The sequence below is a fragment of the Bubalus kerabau genome, chromosome 7 (assembly GCF_029407905.1).
Source record: "Bubalus kerabau isolate K-KA32 ecotype Philippines breed swamp buffalo chromosome 7, PCC_UOA_SB_1v2, whole genome shotgun sequence".
NCBI classification, from domain to species: domain Eukaryota; kingdom Metazoa; phylum Chordata; class Mammalia; order Artiodactyla; family Bovidae; genus Bubalus; species Bubalus kerabau.
The window spans coordinates 48682297-48689355 of NC_073630.1; positions in this window are offsets into that span (position 1 = coordinate 48682297).

Genomic DNA, 7059 nt, shown 5'->3' on the forward strand with positions numbered 1-7059 from the left:
CATGGTATATGATCAATGCTTAGCCAATTACACTCTTCTCTCGGACTTTGGATTGTAAACAAGACAGGCAGGTACAAGCATACAGCATTGATTTCCAGCCCACTGACCAGACACCTCTATGAGATGGTGTCATGGTTTGGTTATATACCTCTCTATGGAATCCCGCCCATTTGTAGTCCAGTTCTTCAGCTTTCTGGAGATTCTGTGAGTCCCCAGTATCCTTTCGGTAAATCCCTTTTAGTTAAATTATCAAGTCAGTTTCTGTTGCTGTCAATTAAAGAGCCTAAACCAATAGAGAGAATCTGTTGTCTTCATATATGTCCTTGAAATGGTCTACACTTAGCTGGGTTGGCAAGGAATGAGGACTAAATTTTTTACTTCAAATTTCCTATCATTCAAACATAAAATTGTTTTCAATTAAAAGATCTTGGGTTCCCCCTCCCTAATTACAAAAGTAGTGTAAATGTTGCAACATTTCTAAAGTTTTTTCTTCTTAAAAAAATCTTTTTGCTTGACTTGCCATTGATTAAAATGCCATTGTATATGACATTATATAGATGATAATAATAATAGAGGATAAAATCTCAGTTAACTAAAGGGCTTTCCCTGACAATGGAACAGACATATTAAAAGGCTGTCTAAAGAGACCGCAGTACTGGTGAACATGTGGCTACTTTATGGTGAGGAGTGGGAATTTTCTCTCTGCCACCTTTTTTGAGTGAGTTAATACTGACTCCAGCTTCATCATCAGCCTCAAGACTTGTCTTAAAAGTCTCATTTATATTAACTCCAGATACACTCTTAGAGTTTAAGACTGGATGTTAGATACACAATTATTTGTGGTGTCTATGTATTTGTATGTACTCACAGCTTTTCTTCCCTGAGTTGTGAATCTGTTCCTCCTTGTGATGCCATCTGCTTCCTCCACTTAAGCTACTTTGTAATATTTTCCAAAGTCCACTTCAATAGCTTCCTCTCTGACTTGGGATTCAGGTTCCCGAGAAGGACAATAATATATATTTTTGCAACTGTCGGAGACATTATGCCAACTTTCCCCCTTGATCAATGCACTAATGCATTAAAACAGTCCCAGCTGGGTTTTCATATCTGCTGTTTGCTTACAAATGCCTCCCCCCGGCTCTGCACTAAATCACAGGTGTTCAAGTCCAACTGGACTCTGAGGAGCCCTCCCCAGAACCACCTTTTCCTTCCAAGGAATCCAAGCCAAGCTTTTCTGAATCTCCCAGCAATATTTCCACCACATAGGAAATCTTCAAAACTTGCCACCACTGTTCTTGCATGTTTCATACAAAAATACAAAATGCTACCTTTTAAAAATTAAAAAGGTAAGGAAGTGTCTCCTAAGGTTCAATCTGAGTTTAGAAAATCCATTATAATGAAAAGAGAAGAAGGCAGATTTTTTTTTTCTTTATTGCTTATAGTTAGTGGCATTGATAGATCATGGCAGAACCATCTGCAATATGGCCAAATAATTTCACTGGAGAGGATTTTATATAGCTACAGCTAAAATTCAATGAACTGATTCAGAAGACTCAGTATAAAATATAACAGTGACTTCAAGTGCCAAATCAATTTGGGGGCTTGAAGGGATGGGAGAGCTGTTCATTCCCTCCCCCTTCATGGATGTGACTTTAACTGGAACCGTAAATTCAGAGGCATCGGCCTGGCTAGGCAGTGGGTTACAGCAGGTGATTTAAGAGACCTATCATGAAAAATCAGCAAGTGGTTACAAACACCAGTGCTTAGAGGAGCATGTGACTCTGAAGTATGGCCCCAAGAAAAAGCTAGAAGCGTATCCTTGAGGACAAATTAGGAATTAGCCATCAGGTAGTTAAGGTTCCAGGTTTGCAATGTGAATCAGGTCAATATCAGATTTTCTACCTCACTTTCCTCACTGGGAAGTAAGGGAGATGGATCAGAGTACTGGTTTTCAAAATGTTGTTTTGTCTTTTCAATAGAGGAGGCTTTTATCAATGAATTCATCTTACTAGGCTGAAGGTTTGAAGTGCTCCTCCAGGTTCATAGCTGCTATTGACCGAACGTTTGTGATCCCCCAAGATTTGTATGCTGAGACCTCATCCTCAACATGATAGTGTTTGGAGGTGGGCTTTGTGAGGTGATTTGCTCATTAGCAGCCCTGATGAACAGCATTAGTATCCTTATAAAAAGGGGAGGAGGCATGAGATTTCTGTCTCTGTTCTCCACCGCCTCCTTGAGGACACAAAGAAAGGTAGCCATCTGCAAGTCAGGAAGAGTTCTCTCACCAGACCCTGGATCTGTCAGCACTTTGATCTTGGACTCCCCAGCCTCCAGAACTGTGAGAAATACATGTTTGCTGTTTAAGCTCCCAGTCTGTGGGCAGTTTTATTACAGCAGCTCGTACTGACTAAGACATCCGCTTTCTTCATCCTGCCCTGAGCTCTGGGATGCCTCTTGCTTCTATTCAGCTCCAGCCAGTAGGAGTAACCAGCAGCAGACTGAAGGATGGGAGGAGACAGAAATCAAGTCATCTCTATCCCCGCCAGGCCCTAGGTTGGCAGTGGCTGGTGCCCCTCTGCCTCAGCCACACCGCTCTCTTTCTCCTTGTGGGTTCCAGAACCATCCCGTCCTTACCCCTTTAGACATGCAGAGCAATTGCTGCTGCTTACCATCCCTTAGGGGTTTCCTTTAATCCTACTCACACCTTTATAAATAACCTCTTCATTAAATTCTCCTCAATTGCCTCCATAGAAATCTGATGTCTCTTTCCTGCTGGAACTAACGTATACAGATACTTCTTAGGGGAAAGAGAAGAGAGAAGAGCGACTCTGACTGTAGCTGTGTCGGGCACTCTGGTCCTGCCCATGGTGCACCCCACCACCATGTGCCTCGTATCCTGAAGGGAGAAACTCCCGAGATGTTTTTCCAAGTCATCACTTGGAGAGAGGTGAGGGGGCCTCCTTTATCCAATGAAATCAAATATACTGAGCCCCTATATTAATCTATTCACTTATTCAGCTATCTTTAGTAGAACACCTCAGTGAGGCAGATTCTGTGCTAGGTTCTGAGGTTAAGAGATAAACAAGCTGTGATAACTGGTCTCAAGGGGCTCACACACATTCTGAAAATACACAAGTCAAATACTAAAAATTCAGGTTCTCATCTTTACCTGCACTGAAGCCAAGAAGGTCCTCTGAGGTCGAAGGGAGGCCCCACCTCTGAGCAAGAACCGTAAATCATGCTGTAGGACCCAGTTTCTCCTGAGAGACAAGGTCAGAGGCAGAAGGATGAGACAGACGAGGTCTTTTCTCCAGATGCTACCAGGGATTCAGGCATGGACTCCCCAGGGCTCTTGGCTCAGGTGGATGGTTGCTTTAGAAACCTGCAGATCCACAACAACCGAATAGTGGGCTGCAGAGTCTGTGGGCCGTGCAGAGAACTAGAGAGCCAGGCTCATGCTGGGTGTGAGCCAAAGGCACCATGTGTATGTCAGGGCCAGTCCTCTGCCGTGGCTTCTCCTCACTTGGAGAAGTGAGGAGGGACAGTGTTCACCCTGCTGGGAAGAGGCAGAAACAGTCCTCACCTTCTTCAGCCACATGAGGGGGTAGAGGGAACACGCAGGAGCGCCTCCCCCATCACAGACGACAGTGCAGTCAGTGAGCGCCAGGTCCAGAGCCAAACTGTCCGGCATCTAGTCCAGTCTTTGCCTTCTGCTGACAAGCCACTTACTGTCTTCAGTCTCCGCATCTGTAAAGGCAGTTCCTAACCCAACATCAGAGGAGGGATGTGAAGATTCAAATAATTTTTTTAAAGTAATTAATGAATTAATACAGGAAGAGTGGAAAGGGGGAGTGGGATGAATTGGGAGATTGGGACTGACATATATTCACTACCATGTGTAGAATAAATAACTTGTGGGAACCTGCAGTATAGCACAGGGAGCTCAGCTTGGTGCTCCGTGGTGACGAGAGGAGTGGGATGGGTGCAACTTGGGGTTTGAAGGGAGATCTAAGAGGGAGGGGATATATATATACACATATACAGCGGATTCACTTCATTGTACAGCAGAAACTAACACAACATTGTAAAAAACTATATATATGCAAAGGGCTTAGAACAGTGCCCCCACCTTGTAAGTGCTATACAAATGTTAATTCTTATTACTCCTCATAGGAGAGTGTGTTAAGTTGCTTCAGTCGTGTCCAACTCTTTGCGACCCTGTGGACTGTATCCCTCCAGGCTCCTCTGTCCATGGGATTCTCCAGGCAAGAATACTGGAGTGGATTGCTGTGCCCTCCTCTAGGGGATCTTCCCGACCCAGGGGTTGAATCCATGTCTCTTATGTCTCCTGCATTGCAGGCAAGTTCTTTACCAGTAGGGCCACGTGGGAAGTCCTATTACTCCATACCACTCTGCTATTTTCATTTACTAGTGACTCAGTTGTAAATGGGAGAAGGCAATGCCACCCCACTCCAGTACTGTTGCCTGGAAAATCCCATGGATGGAGAAGCCTGGTAGGCTGCAGTCCACGGGGTCGCTAAGAGTCAGACACAACTGAGTGACTTCACTTTCACTTTCCACTTTCATGCATTGGAGAAGAAAATGGCAACCCACTCCAGTGTTCTTGCCTGGAGAATCCCAGGGACGGGGCAGCCTGGTGGGCTGCCGTCTATGGGGTCGCACAGAGTCGGACACGACTGAAGCGACTTAGCAGCAGCAGCAGCAGCAGTTGTAAATAAAAAATACTTCAGGATGGCCCCTGAGTTAAGTGGACTTGGAGGTTGGAATTTGGCTCAAGAGCTTGAGCACAAGGTTGGAAGGGAAAGTGGAGCTTCTCGGAGTAAGACAAATACTGGACCGTCAGCTGTGTTGAGGCAGCTCTGTGATCTTGGCAAGAGCTCACCCTCTCAGACCCTTAGTTTTTCCATCTATAAAATGGACATTACTGAGAGCATTTCCCTCTGAGGGTTTTGGTGGGACTTAATGCAAATCATTCCTCTCCTTTTCATTTGCTCCGTCATTCGTTTATTCAATAAACAGATTTTCCCCACCAACCTAGATGTGTTTATTAAGGTAACAAACTTGTGTCTCCCTCTGGGAGTGGGACTCAGGCGCATGTAATGGTCCTTCAAGGCCTCCCACTAAGTGAAAGTGAAAGAAAGTGAAAGTGGCTCAGTCCTGTCCGACTCTTTGCGACTCTATGGACTATACAGTCCATGGAATTCTCCAGGCAGAATACTGGCATGGGTAGCCTATCCCTTCTCCAGCGGATCTTCCTGACCCAGGAATTGAACTGAGGTTTCCCGCATTGCAGGCAGATTCTTTACCAACTGAGCTACCAGGACAAAGTTGTCACAAAGAGTTGACAGAATTCTTACTTCTGGGTTAGATGCTCCCCGTCTTTCTTACATCCAGACTCAAGGATTCAGATTCCTTCAAAGCCTCTGCTCAGCAGCATCAGTGTTCCCCCAGGGATCACTTCTGGAGAAAAAGCAGCTGTTATCATGCTGGGGGGTCGTGGAGGGGGACATGAAGGGAACGCGCAGGAAATTGCTGCCCCCAGCGGATGCTTTCCCCACGTGTGGGTGCCGCTTGTGACTGGGCAGTGACTAGGAAGATAGGCATCGAGTGACACCTGAGACTCATGCCTCCTCATAAACCTACTCCCTGCTTCAGACCTGCCTGCTCCCAAGGAGGTCTCGGGGCAAGCTGCCCCGAACATTTCAGAGTGACGCATCCCTACTCATTTGGGGAAGCTTTTAAACTACAGGGTGGACAGTGTAGCCATTGGGAATGTGCTTTCATGCATTAGGCGTTGATCTGAAACATCAAATATGCCACAGTCAGTCATAGAGGGAAATAATAACACAACTTCAAAAGAGCAGAGCCCAGGAGAAAGGGTATGATTAATGGAAAAAAAAATGTTCAGTCATAATAAAGAGCCTCAAGTCTGGGGGAAAAAGCCAGGAAATGGGAACAAAATTAGCATTATTATAGCTTTTCACGGTAACTTACTCTGGGTTTTTATGCTGGCTTAAAAAGGGAGAAAAGAAGGGAAAACCTAGCTGATAATAATTTATAGGAGCAAATACATTTCCCAACTCAAATGCACCTGCGATAGTGACTGTATTTAAAACATTTTCTTTTGATAGTGGTTTGTGGCTGTTTATACTTCACAGTGTTGTTAGAGAAAGAAGCATTTTGTTGAACAGCAAATAGGACAGCTCTTTGAGGGCTTTCAGGAAGAGGTGCCATTTAAGGGCCAGGAATTGTGGTCATTAATTTGCATCTTAATCCAAGTCTTCACAAAAGCCCACACTGCGGATGTATCCTCTGAAACTCTGCCGAGGGTCACCGCTGTAAATAAATAAATGTGGCTCCTCGGATGCTAGAGGACAGCGAGGTTGGGTGAAGGGCAAGCCCCTTCCTTTTTGTCTCTGCCATCCTCTTCCTGGGAGTCCCACTCCACTGTGTCTCAGCCGCTGAGCTCAAGCAGACCGCCCCACTCTCATGGCTCCCAGCACAAGAGCACTGATTTCTGGTCTCCCCAATTTTATTCCATTTGACTTTGGGTCACGCACAACTCCACTCTCCTGAAAGTATTGTGGAGCATATGTGTGCACAATCACATGTGTGCAAATGGGCACACCTTGGACACACAGCCTGATTCATGCATATCACTATGCATATTCTGTTGTTAACTGTTTGGAGCTACCTGGGTTTGGAAGTAAGTGAAGTTTAGATGACCATTAAAAATATTTTTTACCACAGTAAAATAGCATGCAATCTACCATCAGAAGCATTTTAAAAATAATTTTATTTCTTTTTGGCTGTGCTGTGTCTTTGTCTCTGTGCAGGCTTTTTTCTTTGGTTGTGGTCAGCAGGGGCCAGTCTGTAGCTTCAGTGCTCATGCTTCTCATTGTGGGGACTTCTCCTATTGTGGAGCCTGGGCTCTAGGGCACAGGGCTTCAGTAGTTGCAGTTCCTAGGCTCTAGAGCACATACTCAATTGTTGTGGTGCATGGGCTCAATCGCTCCACGACGTGTGGGATCCTCCTAG